General features: G+C 44.0%; 1 protein-coding gene and 1 pseudogene across 2 annotated transcripts in view; both read right to left on the bottom strand.

Moving 5' to 3' along the window:
* CNNM2 (cyclin and CBS domain divalent metal cation transport mediator 2) overlaps positions 1-22,366 on the bottom strand; it is a 171,303-nt gene that overhangs the window by 107,744 nt on the left and 41,193 nt on the right. The window lies entirely within an intron of this gene.
* Positions 7,517-13,316, bottom strand: LOC129555388 (zinc finger MIZ domain-containing protein 2 pseudogene; annotated as a pseudogene).

Genomic DNA, 22,366 nt, shown 5'->3' with positions numbered 1-22,366 from the left:
ATTTTATTCTGCTTTAAAACAAAAAAACTTTTTAAACTTAAATTGGCTATCTATAAGCACAGAAGAGACCTAGAGCATTTTATTTTTTGGACAGAGGACTCAAATCATTTTTTACTCAGTATTCTGTTAGTTAAATGTTGACCATGTCTCCTCTATATTTTTATTAATTGTATACAAATATTACTAAATTAATGCATTATATACATTAGGAAATACCTTCAATAATAATAAGCATAAGTGTTTATACATTTATGTTTGAATAAACATGCGAGTCCTACTGCAATCTGTTGGTTAGCTATGCATGCAACTCACCTTGGGGACAACTGCTTAAGGGTAAACCAGTTTCTATGTTATTCTCTAATTTCTTCTTCCAACTGTCTCCCCTTGGCCTTTGTACTCTAAACTATTTCAGTTTTCTTCCTCTCAATGTTTTCCTTCAGCAGTTCCACTTCCTGCTTTCACCTTTTAAATATGGGCTTTGGTACTAGCCTTCTGCTCTTTCAAGTACACCCTCCCCCTTGGCAAATTCATCTTACTAACAAATCGCCAGAAGTTTTGTCAACTTGTCTACTCTCTGAATTAGTCTGCAACCACTGAACATTTACACCTGAGTCAAAAATCTCACCACTAGTGTATCATCTAGCCTACCTCACCCACATTGTCAATGCCCAACAAAACACTCCAATTTGCTTATCTACCTTCTGCTGAATCACCCAATGTAACTAGACATCTGGAGCCAATTCAAAACACTTTCTAACAGCTCTACTTATTAGAAATTCTGCTGGAATTAGGCTAAAACTGACTTCCTTGTAACTTTCATATTGGGTCTAGTTCGGGGTTCTGAGGTCTCACAAAATACCATCACTGCATGCACGCGTGCTTAGTCACTCAGATGTGTCTTTGCGACCCAATCGGCCAAAGCCCACCAGGCTCCTCCAGCCATGGGATTTTTCAGACAAGAATACTGGAATGAGTGATCATTTCCTCCTCCAGGGGATCGTCCCGACTCAGGGATCGAATCCGCATCTTCTGTGTCTCTGGCACTGCAGGCAGATCTTTACCCACTGAGCCACTGGGGAAATCTAAACACGCAAATCTAAACCAAATGCACCATTTTTGTCATCTTTAGGTTTCAGTGGCAAGACATGAGGACCTTTTCCAAGCAAAACAGGGCAGGTGGAACCTCACAGCTAATCTGTGTCCTATAAACCAAAACAGGCACTGAACACTTCAGGTGAGTGAATCAGGACAAGCGCAGAATAATGTCCAGGACTCAGACCCAGTTTAGCAGGTATAAGAAACTATGGGTCTCCAAGCTGATGGATGATACAAAGTCTGAGGCCTCTCATCAGTTGGTGGGGCATGCTTATTCTCTGCTTAGAGAACCAGGCAAGTCCTCCACGCTCCCAATTCTGCTTTTACGACTGTCCCTTGATGACATGTTGTGAACTGATTACACTGTAGCGTAAAAAGCTTTTTCATCAACCTGATCTAGTAATTTAAAAGCAAAACAAAAACACTCTATTGTGGAATAAGCCATCTTACTTACTTAAACACTAGGCACTTCTGGGTACTGATGACTTGGTCATGACATTGGAGTAGTTGATGACTAGAAGGAATACAACTAAGAGTAGTCAGTGAGACCCCAAGGAAGAATCTGAAGTGGTACAGAGTGGCACATTAGCCAAGAATATACCCAGAGAATACCAAAGAGAACACACATGAGACGGTGTGTTCCAGCCTGTCTTGGGTCATTCACACAGAAGCAAGGGACGAGAAAGACTTCTGATATCTAGCTCTGATGATGAGGAACTGGGAGGAAAAATAACTTGTGTGTTCTCCATAATGTTTTAAAAATAATTGGCTGTATCAGACAAACTATGTAAATACAGAAGAGGAGTCCTAACTAAGTTAAACATGAGGGTGAGAAGAGGAAAAACATGTAGAAAGAAAAAAAAAAAACTTAAAATTCTTCTGAGGGAAAAAAAAGGCAAAACAATTAGAGCAATTCAGAATTCTCAAGGTCTGCCAAGGTTTCCTACACAAAGCAAGAATTTTGTCCACTTGCTGTAGAAAAGAAAGATTTTTCTCCTTTACATTTCTCTTACATGTTAGAAAATGTAAGCAAAATTCAGTCTTTCAGTCCTTAACAATGACTAAAATGTAATCACACAATTACATTTAAGTTATATTGTGGTCTTGAACTGTCAAAGAAATATCGAGAATATTTCGTAAACTTTTAACACATACTTCTTTAAAATCACTAATAACATCAATTTTTTTTTCCCTGCAAAAATTTGGAACACATATTTGAAGCCACTGCTATAGCTTAAAATACTGGAATTCCCTTAATGGTTACTGGGAACTATGATAATAGAAATTATTTTTACTAGTGTTTCTCTGAATTCTATTCATTTCTAACACTTTCTATAGTCATGCTACTCCTCAGCTTTCTTAAATTGGCCCATTTAGCCTTGGCTATCCCACTAATTATATAAGCTTTTTGAATCCTGACTATTTTTTTGGGCTCCAAAATCACTGCAGATGGTGACTGTAGCCATGAAATTAAAAGACGCTTACTCCTTGGAAGGAAAGTTATGACCAACTTAGAGAGCATAGTAAAAAGCAGAGATGTTACTTTGCCAACAAAGGTCCGTCTAGTCAAGGCTATGGTTTTCCCAGTGGTCATGTATGAATGTGAGAGCTGGACTATAAAGCCGAAGAATTGATGCTTTTGCTTTTGAACTGTGGAGCTGGAGAAGACTCTCGAGAGTCCCTTGGACTGCAAGGAGATCCAACAAGTCCATCCTAAAGGAAATCAGTCCTGAATATTCATTGGAAGGACTGATGTTGAAGTTGAAACTCCAGTACTTTGACCATCTGATGCGAAGAGCTAACTCATTGGAAAAGACCCTGATGCTGGGAAAGATTGAGGGCAGGAAGAGAAAGGGATGACAGAGGATGAGATGGTTGGATGACATCACCGACTCAATGGACATGAGTTTGGGTAAACTCAGGGAAATGTGATGAACAGGGAGGCCTGGCGTTCTGCAGTCCGTGGGGTTGCCAAGAGTTGGACACCACTGAGCAACTGAACTAACTCTCTAAAATCTCTTGTCTTCATTTTTTACCTATAATGTATGTTTATTTACTCATTCAACAAACATTTACTGAACAACTACTGCCAGCCAACAGCATTCTCATAAAACTTACAACCCAAGTGCTATATAAAATGGAAAGGTTAGACTGAGATGCTATTGTCCCTTTAAGATCTAAAATTTCATTATATAAGAAATCATCTACATTTACCATTTTAAATGATCAAAAAAGCAGAAGACAAAAACTTGGCATTAATAAGAAATAGAAATATTTAGACTCCACCCAAGCAAGGTCTGCTTCAATCCTGGGTGCAAATTCTAGCTCTATCACAAATACCTGTCCAAACAAAGTCAATGTCTGTGTTGATCAAACAATGGGTCACAAACATATGAATCTCTTTGCAAATTATGAAAAAGCTGGGAAATGATTAAATAGTACATTGTAAATTGGATATTTATTTAAACCTACATAAGCTCATGTTTGAGGAGCAGTTTTTTTACAGTTAGTTTCTGAGTTCATTTAGAGAAGACCTTCTATAACTTAGGTTAGTTTAAGGTTAATTTTTTATACATTCAAAAGTTCATACTACAGTAGAAGTTTACGGAATACAATACCAACCACAGAAGTGTACTGCAACTCAGTCACTGAGTTTAAACACATGTTCTTCAAACACTCATCTGAAATAACAAAGTACTGTCATCTAATTCAGAATAATAAACATTCATATATACCAGTAGAAACACTCTTGTTTCCAGCTGTTTACAAGTCCCAGAGTCATAACTAACACACTGTTGAAAACTAGTCCTTGTAATCTAAAGGCCCTAAAGCCACAAACAACACTCTACTAATCAAAGCTTCACAGCCTTGATTACTCAGGGGAGTGCAGCCGCCCACCAAAAAGCCCAAAGAGAAGCAAGCTTATCTTTCCCACAAATTGGCAATGTTTTTCTCTCTTTTCTGCCAAATCCTTGAAGAAGGGACACACTGCACATACAGATTCAATAAAAAGAATCCTAATATTTCCTGTTCCTGAGAAGTAACCAGACTCATTTAGCTGACACATATTGTATGCTTCACTATGGCAGGCTCTAGGCTAACCTTCTGAAAGACATGGCCCCTGTCTCCAAGGAAAGTTAAGTTCTAGAGGGATAGACCAGTACGAACAAATAACTAGTGTGATAAATACTGTGAAAGAACAGTAACAATGTTAAAAGACTTCGAGGAGAATTTTACTTAATATAAGAAGGGAAAGAACACCACCCCCTGAGAAAGTAACATTTAATCAGGTATCTGAAGGACGCTGCTTATCTTAAATTTTTTCTCTGCATATTTGCACAGATATTTGTTTTTGGTCAAGTAAGTTACATATTTAAAAACATCCTATTTTGGAATTATAGTCAGCTGGTGTATTTAAAATACAAGAAAGGCACGTAAGCATACCTCGTTGCCTTCTGCCATCACCAAGTAAATATCACACCTTGGCTAGTCTGCCTGTCCCCAGGGAGGATGAGACTCCTGAAACAGAGCTAGGTCACACCAACTGTCCCAGCCAAAACCAGCAGGTAGCCAGACAACCTCCCAAAGTCAGCAGAGCCCCCAAACCAACCACCCTAGACATGTTTTGAACGAATACTTACTGTGAGCAACTGACATTTCTCAGTCATCTGTCATGCAGCATTACTATGGCAACAGATAACTGATAGACAAGATCTTCAAAAATTACTAAAATTACTAAAAATTACCTGTATCTTTTCTCTGGAAACTACTGAAGGATATGTCCTCCCAAGAGAAATGAGTAAACCAAGAAAGACTGATTTGGGATCCAGAAGTGAAAGATTTAAACACAGGAAAAAAGATAATTTTTAGGTTAATTTGTGAAGGGAAGATTCAGAGCAACAGGCTGCTACAGTTCTATAGTTCCTATTGGCAATTCTAGGACAAATGCTTCCAAAACAACCTAAAGAACTAATATATAACCCCAGGTGTGTTATTGTTAGAATCCTGGCAAGGAGTATGAGGACAGTAAGTTAGTTATGTGAAGAAGAATAAGCAAACAAAAAAAATGAGAATTATGGAAAATTCCAGGAAAAAAAAACTAAGATGTGATCATAACATATAACCTAGCTCACATGGAACAACTTCATGTTTACAATAATGTATACATTAAACATTTGACATGAGAAGCTAGAGAATAATTTCCTGAGAAACTGACATTTGTGAAGACAACTGAAAGCATGTTTCAAGAACTTAAAAACAAATTTTTAAATTTTGGACAATTATACTGGGAGGATAGGGGAAAAGGGTGTGTGTGCTGGAGAAAGAAAGAAGTTTAAGAAAAGTTGATCCGTATCTTCCAGTGTAGAAAGCCTTCAAATAAGATCTAAAACTGAAATATAAAAGACAGCGATTTAACCATAGATTTTTTAAATATCAAATTTAATAGCATAAGAAACAACTAAGCATTGAAAGTAGTCAAATCTGGGGAGCTGGGAGGAGACAGAAGGCTGCTATTTTTGAATCATAAGCCCAGTGTCTTTTGAAGCTATTATTTTAATAAAAATTAAAATTTTCAATAAAAATTAAAATTTTCACCAATTTTTAACCTCATTTGCCTTACTTCCATTCTCCCCAAATTTCTATCTCTAGACACCTTTCAGTTCAGTTGAGTCACTCAGTCGTGTCCGACTCTTTGCAACCCCATGAATCACAGCACGCCAGGCCTCCCTGTCCATCACCAACTCATGTCCATCGAGTCGGTGACACCATCCAGCCATCTCATTCTCTGTCGTCCCCGTCTCCTCCTGCCCCCAATCCCTCCCAGCATCACAGTCTTTTCCAGTGAGTCAACTCGTTGCATGAGGTGGCCAAAGTATTGGAGTTTCAGCTTTAGCATCAGTCCTTCCAATGAACACCCAGGATTGATCTCCTTTAGGATGGACTGGTTGGATCTCCTTGCAGTCCAAGGGACTCTCAAGAGTCTTCTCCAGCACCACAGTTCAAAAGCATCAATTCTTCGGCGATCAGCTTTCTTCACAGTCCAACTCTCACATCCATACATGACCACGGGAAAAACCATACGTCTATTACAACTAGAACTATTTCCTGAATTCATTTATTCATTCAACTATTTACTGGGAAGCTACTAATGTTCACTGTTTTTGATAAGCAATTAACAAAAACTAAGTCTAGTGGGGACACACAAAATATTTTAGATATATTAAACATACAGATAGGCCAAGAAGTAAGTGGTAAGAAGAAAAGTAATGCAAAACAAAGAGATGGTTGTGTGCATGCTCAGTCGTGTCCGACTCTTTGAAACCCTATGTACTGTAGCTCCCCAGGCTCCTGTCCATGAAATTTTTCCAGCATTTATATATGTTGGTGGCATTTAAGCAGACATCTGGAGTTAATAAGGGAGCAGTCCATGCAGATATGTGGCAAGAGAACAGAGGAGGTGGGAAAGCAGCTAATGCAAAGGCCCTAAAATGTACATGCACTTAGCATGTTCAAAGGCAAGTTGGAAAACCAGCTATTTAGGGTCTTATGTGCATTGTAAGTATTTTTACTATTACTCTGCATGAGCTAATGAACCATGGGTCTTCAAATTAGTTACAGCAATAGGAGTTAATTTTTACTCTTTAGAAGATGACTTGCTGGTGTAAAATCACTTGCAAAAAAAACAAAAACTGGCAATATATGCTAAGGCTTATATATATATATACACTATATGTTAAGGCTGAGGCAATATACACTAACACTGGACTTCCCAGGTGGCATGGTAAAGAATCTGCCTGCAATGCAGGAGACCCGGGCTCAATCCCTGGGTCGGGAAGATCCCCTGGAGAAGGAAATGGCAACCCACTGCAGTCTTCTTGCCTGGGAAATCCCAGGGACAGAGGAGCCTGGTGGGCTACAGTCCTTGGGGTCGTGAAGAGCCAGACACGACTGAGCACACATGTACACGCCATGAGGCTAGTACATACTGAACCAAAAATCTCACTCCTAGGTATATACCCATCATAAATTTATACATAAATGTATACACGTATATCTCAAAATCCAGGTACTAGAACATTCATAGCAGCATGATTTATAACTGCCAAACACTGGGAACTATCTGAAAGTCCATCAACAGTAGAACAGATCAATAAATTGTGGTGTGTATATGTTAGTCACTCAGTCGTGTCTGACTCTTTGCAAGCCCATGGACTGTAACTCACCAGGCTCCTCCTCTGTCCATGGGATTTTCCAGGCAAAAATACTGGAGTGGGTTGCCATTTCCTTCTCCAGGGGATCTTCCCAACCCAGGGCTCAAACCTGGGTCTCCCGCACTGCAGGCAGGTTCTTTACTGTCTGCACCACCAAGGAAGCCCTAATAAATTGTGGTACATTAACACAATTGAGAAGGAAATGGCAACCCACTCCAGTGTTCTTGCCTGGAGAATCCCAGGGAAGGGGGAGCCTGGTGGGCTTCCGTCTATGGGGTCACACAGAGTCGGACACGACTGAAGTGACTTAGCAGCATCAGCACATTAACACAAAGGGGACGACAGAAGATGAGATGGTTGGATGGCATCACCGACTCAATGGACATGCATTTGAGCAAGCTCCGGAAGTTGGTGATGGACAGGGAAGTCTGGCATGCTGCAGTTCATGGGGTTGCAAAGAGTCAGACACAACTGAGTGACACAACTGAACACAACTGAATAGTTCACAGCAATGAGAAGAAACCAAATTTCATGCACCATCATGGATGGATCTCACACACATAATGTTGCATAAAAGACAGACTCAACTTACACACTGTATGATTCCATTTACATAAAGTGTAACAGTAGACTAGACTAACCTGTGCTCTTAGACAGTGGTCATCCTTGGGGGATCAGTGTCTGCAGGTGAACATGAGGAGTAGCTAGTCACACGCCGATTTTAGCTCTGGGTGCAGCATACATAGATGTAACCAACTTGTGAAAATTCACCACAAACCCATAATATGTGCAATTTTCTGTATATAAATGTAAGGTTCTTTTTAAAAGATGAATCTGCTGTGTGGAAAATGGATTCTAAGGAGGCAAAACAACACGGAGTTAGTCAGGAAGCCAGTGTGATTCTTCAGAATTACACTGGCTCAAGCAGGAGAGGCAGAGACTGTGCTGAATGGCCACATCCTGGAATATTTTGAAGCTAAAGTCAGCGTGATTTCCTAACAGACTACACCAAATAGTAAAAGCAACAAGGATAACATGAAGTGGTTTATTTGTTGTTGCCTGGACAACTGGAAAACAGAAGTGTCTTAGCTGAAGTGGAAAAGACTATAGAAAATGTAGACTTGGAGAGCATGGGGGGAAAATGTCTAGTTTTGAGAACCTTATGTTTGTGAGGGGTCCAAATAGAGCTGTTAAAACCTGTAGTTGGATGCATAAATCCGGACTGCAAGAAAATCTGGATTGCAAAATAAATCTGGGAGTTGAGAGCAAAAGCACAGCTTTAAAACCAAGGGACTGCCTACCTCTGCCAAGTGATCAAAGTTAATATCAACACTCATGAAGTCATGTACCCCTGACACAAGATGACGAGAGAGACACCGTGCAGCCCTCTCCTCAAACCCTTAACTCCTGACAAATCCTTCTGCAAGATACCTAACTAGTACTCCTTAAAACTGTCAAGATCCTCAAAAACAAGGGAAGTATGAGACACTGAGAACTGGGGATTCTATTAGCATCGTTCCTCCCGTGACCTGTTTTCTCACTTCTTCCTTAATCACCTTCACACTGCCCTTGCTTCCACTGTTACTCCCTCTAGGGCAGCACTGTCCAACAGAAGTTTATGTGATAATGAAAAGAAACATTCTATACCTTGGCTGACTAATACAGTAGTCCTGAAGCACATTTAGCTACTGAGCACTTGCAATGTGTCTAGAGTGACTGAGGCACGGAGTTTTTAGTTTTATGTAATTTTATTTTTTTTTCCCACCACGAGGGAGTCCTTTAATAGAGACAGGCAGACAGGGGACACGACTGGGCCCTGCACCTAGAGTGTGGTGGCCCCTCCTCCCCCACCTGGCATGGCCCCAGGGTGGATGTGTTTAAAAAACACTATGGGACCAATTCTTCACTCTTACAGAAAAGGGGAACTTGGGGGGAACAGGCTGCTGGAGAATCTGAACATGGAGCTGAGTCTGAGCCCAACCGCCAGCAGGAAGGAGCCTGCTGCCCCCCACCCCTCCAGGCCTGCACATGGGTGAGGGCAGGAACCCATGGAGACCCAAGCTGCAGAGAGGGACCAGTCACCCTACATCTATTAGTGTTTCTACACTATGTACACTGTGTGCTTTAGAGACCCCCAACCCAAGCCTCAGCCTGAAGCCCCTGCCATAGCGGGTTGGGCGAGACCAGGCCCCAGGACAGAGTAACCTACTCCTTGTTGGCCGAGGACCAAACAGGTCATTGAAACAGAAAGGTCAAAGCTGGGCAAGATGTAGGCTGGTGGGAGCAGGCGGGGTGGGGGGCCTGAGTGAGGCTGGAGTTCAGGGGTGGTGGGTATGCATGAACCAGGCAGGGCTGGACAAGCATGGGCTGGTACAGATGGGGGCAGGGCTGGGCATCTCCTCAAAAACAGTTCTGCAGCTGCAAACTAGGCCAGTGAGAACCCTGCCCCAGGGCTCCCCTCCCAGCCAGTGCAGTGCAGCTTCCAGCAGCCAGGTGTCAGGGGCGGGTCCCAGCTCCAGGTGTACACGTGGGGAGGGCCGCTGGTGTCAGGTGGGGCTGGGCTGGAGAGAAGGGTGCAAGACATTGGTGGACATGTCCCTGCCAGCCAGGTGGTCAACAGATAGGATCAGTTGTTCTCGAAAAGAGAAAGCAGGTCATCGTTGCTGTTCGTGGGGAGGTCAGGTGGGCCCAGGTAGGACAGCAGCTCATCGGGGTTAGTCAGTTCTGGAAGCAGGTCCAGAGCCGGTTCCAGGGCCTCCCCTGCCCCAGACACTGGGGGCCCCATCATGCCTGTGGCAGCACTGAAGGCCAGCTCGCTGAGAGGCACCGAGTTCACTGGGCCCAGAGCTGGCCGGGATGCTGGGGGAGGGTTTGGATGATGCAGCTGGGGCCCTGGGGGGCCTCCAAGGTTAGGGGCGTGCAGCCCTGGGGGCCCGGGGTTATGGGCTGGGTCCAGGTGATCTGCTGGTGCCATCTGGCCTGGGAGGCAGGGGCCGGACTTCTCTGGCGTCAGGAAGTTGCTGGGAATGTCGGATTGATAGGAAACAGGTGGAGGCCCTGGGGTGAACTCAGTCAGGGTTGGGGTGCTGGGCGTGGTGGGTGGGAAGGATTCGGGGAAGGTCCCGGGTCCCAGGAAGCTGGAACCCTGGCTAGGGTAGTCACCAGGGGCAAGGGCTGAGGGGGGCTGCAGGGGTGTGAAGGGCGTGGCACCCAGGCCCAGGGTGGCAATCATCTCCATCACACTGGGCATGAGCATGTGGGCAGGGCTCACAGTGCGGCAGCGCTTCAGCACTGGACCATCTGGTTCTTCCTTGACATGTAAGTCAGGCTTCACCGGCACTGGCTTCCAGCTGCACGTGGGGTCGATGGTGATCTCCTCACAGTCAGAGTTCTGAATGTAAATAAGGATGCCCAGCATATACTGGTCCACCTCCAGGCCCTCCAGCAATGCTGTCTTGTTGCACACGGGGCACCTCTAGGTCCCTCGCTCACAGTTAAGCTGTAAATAGGACTCCAGGTCAAAGCACTGTATGTGGCGACAGTTGTGGCCCCGGGCAGGGAGTTGGATCCTGCGGAAGGTGATGGGGCACTTGAGGGCTACCTTGATGGCCGTCTGCTCCACCCCATCCTCTCCGTTGGGCCCTGGGGTGCCAGGAATGGTTCCGCTGCTGAAATTCCACTTTATCTTGGTGATGCAGTGCTCGGCGGGCAGGAGGTGCTTCTTGAGGAGGCCCTGCAGCACTGAGCAGACAGATGGCTGATGCACCAGCTGCAGCACGAAGAGGTGGGAGCAGCAGCAGGCGGTGACGGTGATCTGGATGGTGTTGCGGCCCGGCTGGCACACGTGCTTCAGGTAGAGGGGCTTGTGGGAGGTCTTGTTGTCGCCGCACTCAATGCTGAGCAGGGTGGCGTTGACGCTGACCTGCACTGAGGCCGGCCAGTTGGTGTTCATCTGCCGGTCCTTGTGGTGGTAGCACTTGAACTGCAGCTCCAGGTCAGGCCTCAGCATCAGGGTCTTGTAGACAGAGTCTCGGAGCTGGAAGGCATGGTTGCTCACTGCCAGGTTGTGCTGCAGGCAGAAGGGCTCCAGGACAACCCCGTCCCACACGGGGAAGGTCAGCCGCAGTTCGTTACAGGGGCCACTGCCGGGCGGCGATGGGTGCAAGTTGCTCACACTGGGCTTGAGGTCAGGCAGGAAGGGAGACTTGACCTCCTGGCTGGTAGACATGTAGGGGATGCTGCTGCCAGGGGTCATGGGTGGCGTGGGGCTCCCGGGCAGTGGGGAGCTGGGGTAGCCAGGGATGGAATGAGCGGGCCCACTCAGGCCAGGCTGGCTGTAGTTGATGCTGCCCCCGTTGAAGCTGGCACCCTTCCCATTGAACTGTTCTGCAGGCTTGTAGTGTGGTCCTGCAGGGCTGGCGGTGGACAGGGACGGGCTCGTGCCCTGCTGCAGGGGCAGCCTGTGCCCGGGGTAGGAGGATGGGGCAGGGGGCTGCCCAGGGCCAGGTGCGTACTGGGTGGCACCAAGCATATACTGGCCTCCTCCTGGCAGGTACTGCTGCCCAGGGTACACCTCGCCCGAGTAGGCTCTCTTGACACCCTGTCGGGGCAGCGGCTGGGTCTGGGGGGGGCCCGGGTACCCTTGCTGGGGCAGGCGCTGCCCTGCATAGAGGGGTGCATGCCCATGCTCATGCTGGAGGGGCCCATCAGCCCTCCCACGCTGGCTGGGTTCATGCTGCTGGGCACGCTGGGCCCTCTGGGACCACCATGCTGCAAGAACTGGCTGTTAAAAGACTGTCCGGTCCCCATCGCTCCATACTGGCTCAGCTCCTGGCTCTGCTTCTCCTGGAGGGCGGCCACGGTGGCCGTGGTTGTGGCCGTGGCGGCAGCGGCCGCTGCTTGAGTGAAGTCGGTGGATGGCCGTGCGGCGTGTGAGGGGAGGCCCAGGCCCCCCGGCGCCCCTGGGCCTCCCACATACCCAGTAGTGAAGTCAGGGCCCCCGGGGTAGCCCCCGCGGCCATACACCCCTTGCGGCACGTAGCCCTTGTTGGCACCACCCTCACCGAACGCCTGTCTGAGGCACTGTGGGGAGCTCAGGGCGGAGCTGCCGCCTGCCATGCCGGCATCACGGAGCTGCCGGGGGGGGCTCCCTGCAGGGCCCATGGGGTTCCCCAAACCTGGCTCTGTGCTGCGTTGCCGACTCCCTACACGGTTGTGACCACAGACAGCGATCCTGCTGGCTGAGTGGCACTCTGTTGCCAAGGCACCGCCTCATATGCGAATGGACCATCACTGTGTGGTGCGGCGGGCAGGGCAGGTTTCATGGGGTTCATTGGCTTGGGAACAGCCTGAAGGCCAGGTGCTCACATGAGACTCGGCTGTTCGGGCTCCTCGCCTCCCGGCCCGGCCCCTAGCCGCCGCGGCCCCCGGTCCGCGCTGCTCCACGCGCTCAGCCAGCCCTCAGCGTTGCCCGCCGCCCCCGGGCTGCCGCCTCCCGCGCCATCGCGCCGCCACCCACTCTGAGGGCACAATGGACTAGTTTTATGTAATTTTAATTGCAGCCATGAAATTAAAAGACGCTTACCCTTGGCAGGAAAGTTATGACCAACCTTGATAGTATATTAAAAAGCAGAGACATTACTTTGCCAACAAAGGTCCGTCTAAGGCTATGGTTTTTCCCGTGGTCATGTATGGATGTGAGAGTTGGACTGTGAAGAAAGCTGATCGCCGAAGAATTGATGCTTTTGAACTGTGGTGCTGGAGAAGACTCTTGAGAGTCCCTTGGACTGCAAGGAGATCCAACCTGGGTGTGCATAGGAAGGACTGATGCTAAAGCTGAAACTCCAATACTTTGGCCACCTCATGCAACGAGTTGACTCGCTGGAAAAGACTGATGCTGGGAAGGATTGGGGGCAGGAGGAGAAGGGGACGACAGAGAATGAGATGGCTGGATGGCATCACCGACTCGATGGACATGAATTTGAGTGAACTCCGGGAGTTGGTGATGGACAGGGAGGCCTGGTGTGCTGTGATTCATGGGGTTGCAAAAAAGTCGGACACGACTGAGCGACTGAACTGAATTTAAATTTAAATAGGCATGCGTGGCTCCCAGTTACTATTTGGACAGCACAGCTCTGAGTTCATGATCTCTTATTTGATCCTTTCTTTTCTTGACCTTTTATAAACCCTGATACGTCTCCATACTTGATTATCCTGGCCATAGACAATCCTTAGTTCAGTAAGTTCAGTTCAGTCGCTCAGTCGTGTCCGACTCTTTGCGACCCCATGAATCACAGCACACCAGGCCTCCCTGTCCATCACCAACTCCCGGAGTTCACTCAAACTGATGCCCACCGAGTCGGTGATGCCATCCAGCCATCTCATTCTCTGTCATCCCCTTCTCCTCCTGCCCACAATCCCTCCCAGCATCAGAGTCTTTTCCAGTTAGTCAACTTGTCGCATGAGGTGACCAAAGTATTGGAGTTTCAGCTTTAGCATCAGTCCTTCCAATGAACACCCAGGACTGATCTCCTTTAGAATGGACTGGGTGGATCTCCTTGCAGTCCAAGGGACTCTCAAGAGTCTTCTCCAGCACCACAGTTCAAAAGCATCAATGCTTCGGCGATCAGCTTTCTTAAATCTTCTTAAATCAGACAATCCTTAAAGAACATCTAAAGTCAGATTTCACTTGGCCTTTGCTCCTATCTTTTTATACCTACACAGTACAACTGGAAAAGGACAGAAGCCTCCTGGGCCAAACAAGCTCCCTCCCTCATCTGCCTGTTAAATTAGGCCTCAAAGATCACTAAGAGATTGATGCCTATGAATTCAAGGAAAGATTTCTCAAATGTGAATTTTTTTAAAAAACAAAGAAAAAAAAGACTCCAAGTGTTAATGATAAACTAGATATAAGAAAAAAACTCTTTTAGAGACTCACAGACTTAGAAAACAAACTCACAATTGCTGGAGGGAAAGGGCAGTTAAGGACTTTGGGAAGGTCATGTACACACTGCTATATTTAAAATGTATAACCAACAAAAACCTACTGTATAGCACATGGAACTCTGCTCAGTGTCATGTGCCAGCTGGGATGGGAGGAGAGTCTGGGGGAGAATGGATACACGTATATGTATGGTTGAGTCCCTTCACTATTCACTTGAAACTATCACATTGTTAACTGGCTATACCCCAATAAAAAATGTTTATGGTGTAAAAAAAATAAAAATTTAATAACATTTTAATAAATAAAACCAAAAATAAAAAACTCTTTTACAAATATAAAACAAAAATAATACCCAGATTAATGATATCAACTCAGTGAGTTAAGGAATATTCTCCTCCTAAAACTAAATCACTATTCACAATGTATGGTACCAGCTTACACAGCATATACTCTTGCCACTTTCCTCTAGTCAAACAACTGTAAAATCCTCATTTGTACAGTGTGTCTTTACAGCTATTAGGCAGGAAGACAATTCTATTAAGACCTTTTCTCACGAATATACAATAATTAGGGCAGCATAATCTGGTATGGGTGACAATATACAACCTTGACGTACTCCTTTTTCTATTTGGAACCAGTCTGTTGTTCCATGTCCAGTTCTAACTGTTGCTTCCTGACCTGCATACAGGTTTCTCAAGAGGCAGGTCAGGTGGTCTGGTATGCCCATCTCTTTCAGAATGTTCCACAGTTTATTGTGATCCACACAGTCAAAGGCTTTGGCATAGTCAATGAAGCAGAAACAGATGTTTTTCTGGAACTCTCTTGCTTTCTCCATGATCCAGCGGATGTTGGTGATTTGATCTCTGGTGCCTCTGCCTTTTCTAAAAACAGCTTGAACATCTGGGAGTTCATGGTTCACATATTGCTGAAGACTGGCTTGGAGAATTTTGAGCATGACTTTACTAGCGTGTGAGATGAGTGCAATTGTGCGGTAGTTTGAGCATTCTTTGGCATTGCCTTTCTTTGGGACTGGAATGAAGACTGACCTTTTCCAGTCCTGTGGCCACTGCTGAGTTTTCCAAATTTGCTGGCATATTGAATGCAGCACTTTCACAGCATCATGTTTCAGGATTTGAAACAGCTCAACTGGAATTCCATCACCTCCACTAGCTTGTTCGTAGTGATGCTTCTTAGGCCCACTTGACTTTACATTCCAAGATGTCTGGCTCTAGGTCAGTGATCACGCCATCGTGATTATCTTGGTCGTGAAGATCTTTTTTGTACATTTCTTCTGTGTATTCTTGCCACCTCTTCTTAGTATCTTCTGCTTCTGTTAGGTCCATATCATTTCTGTCCTTTATCAAGCCCATCTTCGCATGAAATATTCCCTTGGAAACTCTAATTTTCTTGAAGAGATCTCTTGTTTTTCCTAGTCTGTTGTTTTCCTCTATTTCTTTGCATTGATCACTGAGAAAGATCCTTTGGACTGCAAGGAGATCCAACCAGTCCATTCTAAAGGAGATCAGTCCTGGGTGTTCATTGAAAGGACTGATGCTAAAGTTGAAACTCCAATACTTTGGCCACCTCATGCGACGAGTTGACTCACTGGAAAAGATTCTGATGATGGGAAGGATTGAGGGGGGGAGGAGAAGGGGACGACAGAGAATGAGATGGCTGGATGGCATCACCGACTCGATGGACATGAGTTTGAGTGAACTCCGGGAGTTGGTGATAGACAGGGAGGCCTGGCGTGCTGTGATTCATGGGGTTGCAAAGAGTCGGACACGACTGAGCGACTGAACTGAATCTGGTATGGGGGCTTCCCTGGTGGCTCAGCAGTAAAGAATATGCCCACCGATGCAGAAGAAGCAGGTTTGATCCCTAGGTCATGAAGATCCACTGGAGAAGGAAATGTTAATCCACTCCAGTATTCTTGCCTAGGAAACTCCATGGACAGAGGAGTCTGGTGGGCTACAGTCTATGGGGTCACAAAGAGGACACGATTCAGTGACTAAAGAACATAATCTGGTATAGATTCAAAATGAAGTGCCAGGGCTCAGCGATAATCTGATCATCCAGAAGATCCAGACTTTATTTATGCTAGTTTTGAAAGATAATTGAAATAAAGGCAATTTTTAAAAATTTTATGGAAAACAAGGATTCTGAGTAAATTCCCAAAGAACTATAGCTTGAGAAACAAACTATCCCCAGCTGAAAATGCTAACAGCCATGAAAGAGTAACTAATAAGAGCTTGTTATAGTTTAGCTATCAGATGCTTTCCTCTCTGCAGTCAGATGAGAATAGCTCTTCAGAAAATTACTTCCACAGAGATCAAAGTTCTTTTGTTTTTTTAACATTTTTATCTGTTCACTTAGTTCAGTCACTAAGTCACGTCCAACTCTGAGACCCCAAATGACTGCAGTGCACCAGGTTTCCCTGTCCTTTACTATCTCTCAGAGTTTACTCAAACTCAGGTCCATTGAGTTAGTGATGCCATCCAACCATCTCATCCTCTGTCATCCCCTTCTCCTCCTGCCTTCAATCTTTCCCAGCATCAGCACCTTTTTCCAATGAGTCGGTTCTTCACATCAGGTGGCCAAGTTATTGGAGCTTCAGCATCATTCCTTCCAATGAATATTCAGGGTGGATTTCCTTTAGGATTAATCTCTCCTTAATATTTTTATTAGGAAGAGATTAATACAATGAGCCTCCCTGTACCCAATACTCAGCGTGAACCAATAACCAGCCTGCAAAGGTTGTTTTAATGGCAAGACAAGTGCATGATGAGGACATCAGCAACATCTCAGAGAAATGCCAAGACAAGTAAGTATTACAATGAAAGAGAAGGTAAGTGAAGTGAAAGTCACTCAGTCATGTCCGACTTTTGCAACACCATGGACTATACAGTCCATGGAATTCTCCAGGCCAGAATACTAGAGTGGGTAGCCTTTCCCTTCTCCAAGGGATCTTCCCAACCCAGGGATCAAACCCAGGTCTCCTGCATTGCAGGCAGACTGGCAGACTCTTTACCAGCTGAGCCACAAGGGAAGCCAGAGAAGGTAAAGGGGCTCCTATTTATTCAGTCAACAAACATTTATAAAACCCTTACCATGCATCCAACCAACCCTGAAAGTTCACAGACACAAATCTGGTCCCTGTCTTCTTGATGTGTATAGTCTAGGGGGTTTGAAAACCACCAGCCAATAACAACGCAGTGTAAAACATGTTATAACAGGCTAAGTAAAGTACCAGACGGGTGCCTAACACAGAATCGAAGATGGGGGAGGCTACAGCATGAAGGATGAGTAGGAATTTGCTGAGGGCAGCAAAGTCAGCATCACTCTTGACTACATTCTTCTTTAATCATAAGATTCCATGCACTGTGTCTTTTCTTCTCTTTTTAAATCCACCACCCTTCCAAAAAGTTTGTGAAATTGAAAGAAAATTAGCTTAAGGAAGTATGTTTTAGACTGTTTGAGGCTCAGACTGCTATAAGATCTCTTTCTCAGCTTCTAAACCCTTCAGTCAGCTCAATGAGCTTAGACTCACCAAATATTATTTTCATTAACCATCCAAATCTCTCTCTCCTTAAGAATGTCGAGGTTTCCTCAACAGAAAGGACCCAGTAAGGTTCTTTCACGAGAAGGGAGCAGAATTTCACTTCGGACTGGAAGCGAGGACACCTCCTTCTCCTATGTTAAGAACACATTTCAAACTGCTGACTTCATCGTAACTGTGCTTCCCAAAGCTGCGGTCAATTTCAGAGGGACCAATTATAGTCCACTGAAATTTTCAATTTTAACTGGCTATGATTCTATTACTCTGAAACCCTAAACTGCTGCTTAACATTTATTACAAGATTATATACCCAAGATTCTTACAACTGGAAGGAGTCCTTAGAGATCAGTTAGTGCCAAGGTTTGCAGACTGTTCCGGAGAAGTGCTTCACAGGCCCTGCCAACACAGACACTCAAATTTTAACATGAAGAATTCACTCCTTCAGTTTTATGAAGTTTGGCGTATAGCTCCCCACTTGACTCTTCAGTGCACATATATTTGCAGGTTTTTATAACTGTGTCAGTGATGAGAAAAGGCTATAACTGTTTTAAAAAGATTCCAGCTCACACAGTCCACCTAGGGAAACCTACTCAGGTAGGTCCACTATCCATTACTGACACTGAACTGAGCAGAGCAGCAAAGAAAGCTGAAGTCCATCTGCTGGTTCATGCTCTCTGAAGGCATTCCTATCGCTTGCAAAATAATCAAACTTGATAACGTTACATCAAGAAGTCTATTAAAATTTGAGCATGATCAACTTTGGATGTTTATTGCCTTTTCAATTTACAGTAAGGAAAAGAGAGCAGCTAACAATCCAACTTAAAATTCCCCTAAAACATGGCTGCCAAATGTTTGGTCAACCAATGCCCTCACGCCTCTAGCAACAGCAAATTTATCTTCTACTCGATCATTAGACAGCTTTCACTGCCAATTATTCCTTAAATTGAACTATGTCTTTCTTCCTGTAGCTTCCATCCACTGGCCTTAGTCTGTTCCCTGGAGATACAAGGTACAAACCCTTTTCCTTTACAATATTTGACTGTGGCCTCCTTCCCCAGGCCCCAAGTTCTCTCACCTCCAAACCAAATATTCTTTCATTCTTCTGTATGTGGCTTTCCAGTCCCTTCATCACCTTGGCTACCACTTTTGAACATATTCAAGAATAGACTTGGATTCAATGGTTGTATTTTATTCTGTTCTAGAGTGGATACAATCATCATCTCCCCCAAATATAGACTTCTAGATTTTTAATTCCTTTTTAAATAAAGCATCCGAGTCTGGCTTTTTTGTTGCCACACCTCCCGGACTCACACTCAGCTGCTGACCATTGCCCCAAAGTGCCTCTATCATCCACTTATTCCTCTACATCCTCCAGGGCTTACTTATGCAGTTGGTTTCATGGACCAAAAATAGTTAAACTCCATCTGTATTCAATCCTCCATCATCTTAGTTTGACAAAAATACGACAATTCCAGTTTGGACATGTACACATCCTCAGATCTTAGGTCTGTGTTTTCTCTCCCTCTCCATTCAAAGTAAAGGCCTGACCGGATGACCTAGCTTCAGATTTACACATACTAACCTAAACATCCCTTCCAATCCCTCCATTTCAAGCTAAAAAATCATTTCAAACAGTTTCACCTGGAATTCAGAGAAACCTGGCAGGCTACAGTCCATGGGGTTACACAGAGTCGGGCAAGAATGAAGCAACTTAGCATGCAAGAAATAAACTTTGCCAAGTAAATAAACTATAACGTGCTATTATCCCCATTTCATAGATGCTAAAACGTGGAAAAAAATGTACCTTTACAATCAATGAGATATAGCCTACAGTTTTGAGTTTTAGCACACAATTGGCTCAAGATCAAGGAAATTTAATTATTTTCAGGATACAGTATACAACAGTTTTTCTTTTTATCAAGTACATGAAGTCTCTCCTTACTAATTCTCCAGACCTGTCACAGGAATTCAGTGGATGCAGGTGAAAATAACCTGCATCAACTTCAACAAGCACCACTCCATTTTAAGAAAAGACATATACTTTACATATTGGGATTTATAACCAGGGTTTGACATCACAAGGAGAGCTTCTTCCTCTCCTTTCAAAATAAAACAAAACACAGAACTGGACCACAAAGCTGATCTACCAAGTAAGAACATATGTACTGGAAAAACTTGCCTAAGTTATTCTTATGCTTCTCTAATTAGGAAACATTAAACTAAAAGATAACTACACCTAAAATACTCAAGTCCAGAAACTTTCTAAGCTTAACTCCAAACTTAAATGACTGCTTGGCAAATTTGTCACAAAAAATATAAAACTTTTGTAAGGAAAAATTGCACCATAAAGAAAAATAAGTTGTAGAAAATACTTGCAGGTGCCAAAATATATAAAGACTTCTTCCTATTAATTAGAAGATAAACCCAAAAGAAAAATAAGCAAAGCAACTGGCAATTCAAAGTACAAACGGCTAATAATTACAAGAAAAAAATACGTTCAGTTTCACTACAGAAGCGCAAATTATAACAATGAGCTATTTTTCACTTATCAAATAGGCAAAAATGTTAAAAGATTAATAACAGGCAGTCTTTGGTAAGGCTACCTGAAACCTATGAGCTTTATCTTATAAGAACCAAAAATTCACCATCGGTTCGGTAAATTACAGTAGAATCGTACAAACAGTATGCTGCTAAAATCAGGCAACTCCAAATGTATGCATGTGGAAAAAACGGCCATTACAGACTATGCCAAGTTAAAAAAACTTTGACGTTAAAACAGTATGCATAATTTGTTGTAAAAACCACAAAATCCAGAAAGAGGTAAACGTAGACTTAATTCCTAACAGTAATGACCAGTAAGAGTATAGTAAGGGGGTGGATGATGGAGAGACGTAACTCTTACTTTACAGACTTCTCTATATAGTCTTGATTTTTTTACAATAAGCAATTTTTTTTTATTTTCCAATTAATGAAAAAGTTGCACATCATCACTTTCCAAACTTAATATAAACAGTTAACATGATACCTTCCTCTACAAAAGCTCCTGTCCTTTCCCCCTTTGTTTTCTGAGAGCTTTTTCTAACTTAACCCTTCTAACTAGAGCCACCAGCCAGAAAAGAGCTCATTAGCAAACGAGTCTTTTAACGTTCCAGTCTCTTCTCTTCCAGGACGCCAGTCGACAAATGGATTTGGGTTTTTCAGTAACAAACTGGAGAACCAATGCAAGAACTGAATAAAAAGGCCAGAGTAAAATCTTTTCTGAAACTAGGCAAGAGATGGAACAGGTGAACGAGAAGTAGGAAAAGTTGGTAAGCATTTTCTGTGAAGGACCAGAGTAAATATTTTAGGCTTCACAAGCCATAGTTTCTGTCATCACAACCTAACTCTTACCACCACAGCACCAAAGCAACCAAAGATCACACTTAAGGGTAAGCTTCATTATGTTCCCGTCAAAATTTGACACTGAAATCTTAGCTTCACATAGTTTTCACAAGTCATGAAATATTATTCTTTTGATTTTCTATTCTTCTGATTTTCAACCATTTAAAAGTGGAAAAAAAAAATTCGTTACTCTGCAGGCATATGAAAGCAGGTGGTAGGTCACATGCAGTAGTTTGCATTAGAAGATAATCTTACAAACCTCAGAGTAAAAACAAGCAAATAAACAAGAAGTCTCTAGTAAAATATTATCCAGATTCTTTACATAGAAAATTTCTTTCAAGAGGTCTAAAATTATATGTTGAACCACAGTATCAATTATCACTATTATAAAATGAGCTTTTCCTCAAATGACTGGCAGAATTTATATTAAAAGGGGTTCCTGGGATTTCCCTCATAGTCCAGTGGCTAAGACATTGTGCTCCCAACGCTCGGGGCCTGGGTTTGATCCCTGGTTAGGGAAGTAGATCCCACATGCAACAAGTAAAAATCCTGCATGCTGCAACTGAGACCCATTGCAGACAAATAAATAAAAATAAACATTTTTTTATAAAAGGGGTTCCTAGTCACTAGTGAAAGTGAAGTAGCTCAGTCGTCTCCGACTCTCTGCAACCCCATGGACTGTAGCCTACCAGGCTCCTCTGTCCATGGGATTTTCCAGGCCAGAGTACTGGAGTGGGTTGCCATTTCCTTCTCCAGGGGATCTTCCCGACCCAGGGGTCGAACCCATGTCTCCCGCATTGCAGGCAGACGCTTTACTGTCTGAGCCACCAGGGAAGCTCTCTTAGTCACTACAGAAATGCAAATTAAAGCCACAATAAGGTATCACTACATTTCCACTAGAGTAATTTTACTGCAAAAGACTGGCAACAACAAATGTTGAAGATCTGGAAAAACCAGAATCCTCAAACATTGCTGGTTTGTAAAATAGTACAGCCACTTTGGAGAACAGCTTGGTGTTTTTTATAAAGTTAAATATATACTTACTATATGATCCGGACACGACTGAGTGACTGAACAACAAAATATGATCCGGCTATTTCACTCTTAGGTATCTATTCAAGAGAAATGAAAACATATGTCCAGACATAGACAATTATGTAAGTGAACACGGAAGTA

The sequence above is a fragment of the Moschus berezovskii genome, chromosome 12 (assembly GCF_049115385.1).
Source record: "Moschus berezovskii isolate FMDL1 chromosome 12, NW_MosBer_1.0, whole genome shotgun sequence".
Classification (NCBI taxonomy): Eukaryota; Metazoa; Chordata; class Mammalia; order Artiodactyla; family Moschidae; genus Moschus; species Moschus berezovskii.
Note: the sequence above shows the minus strand (reverse complement) of the source record. Positions and strands in the feature narration are given on the sequence as shown.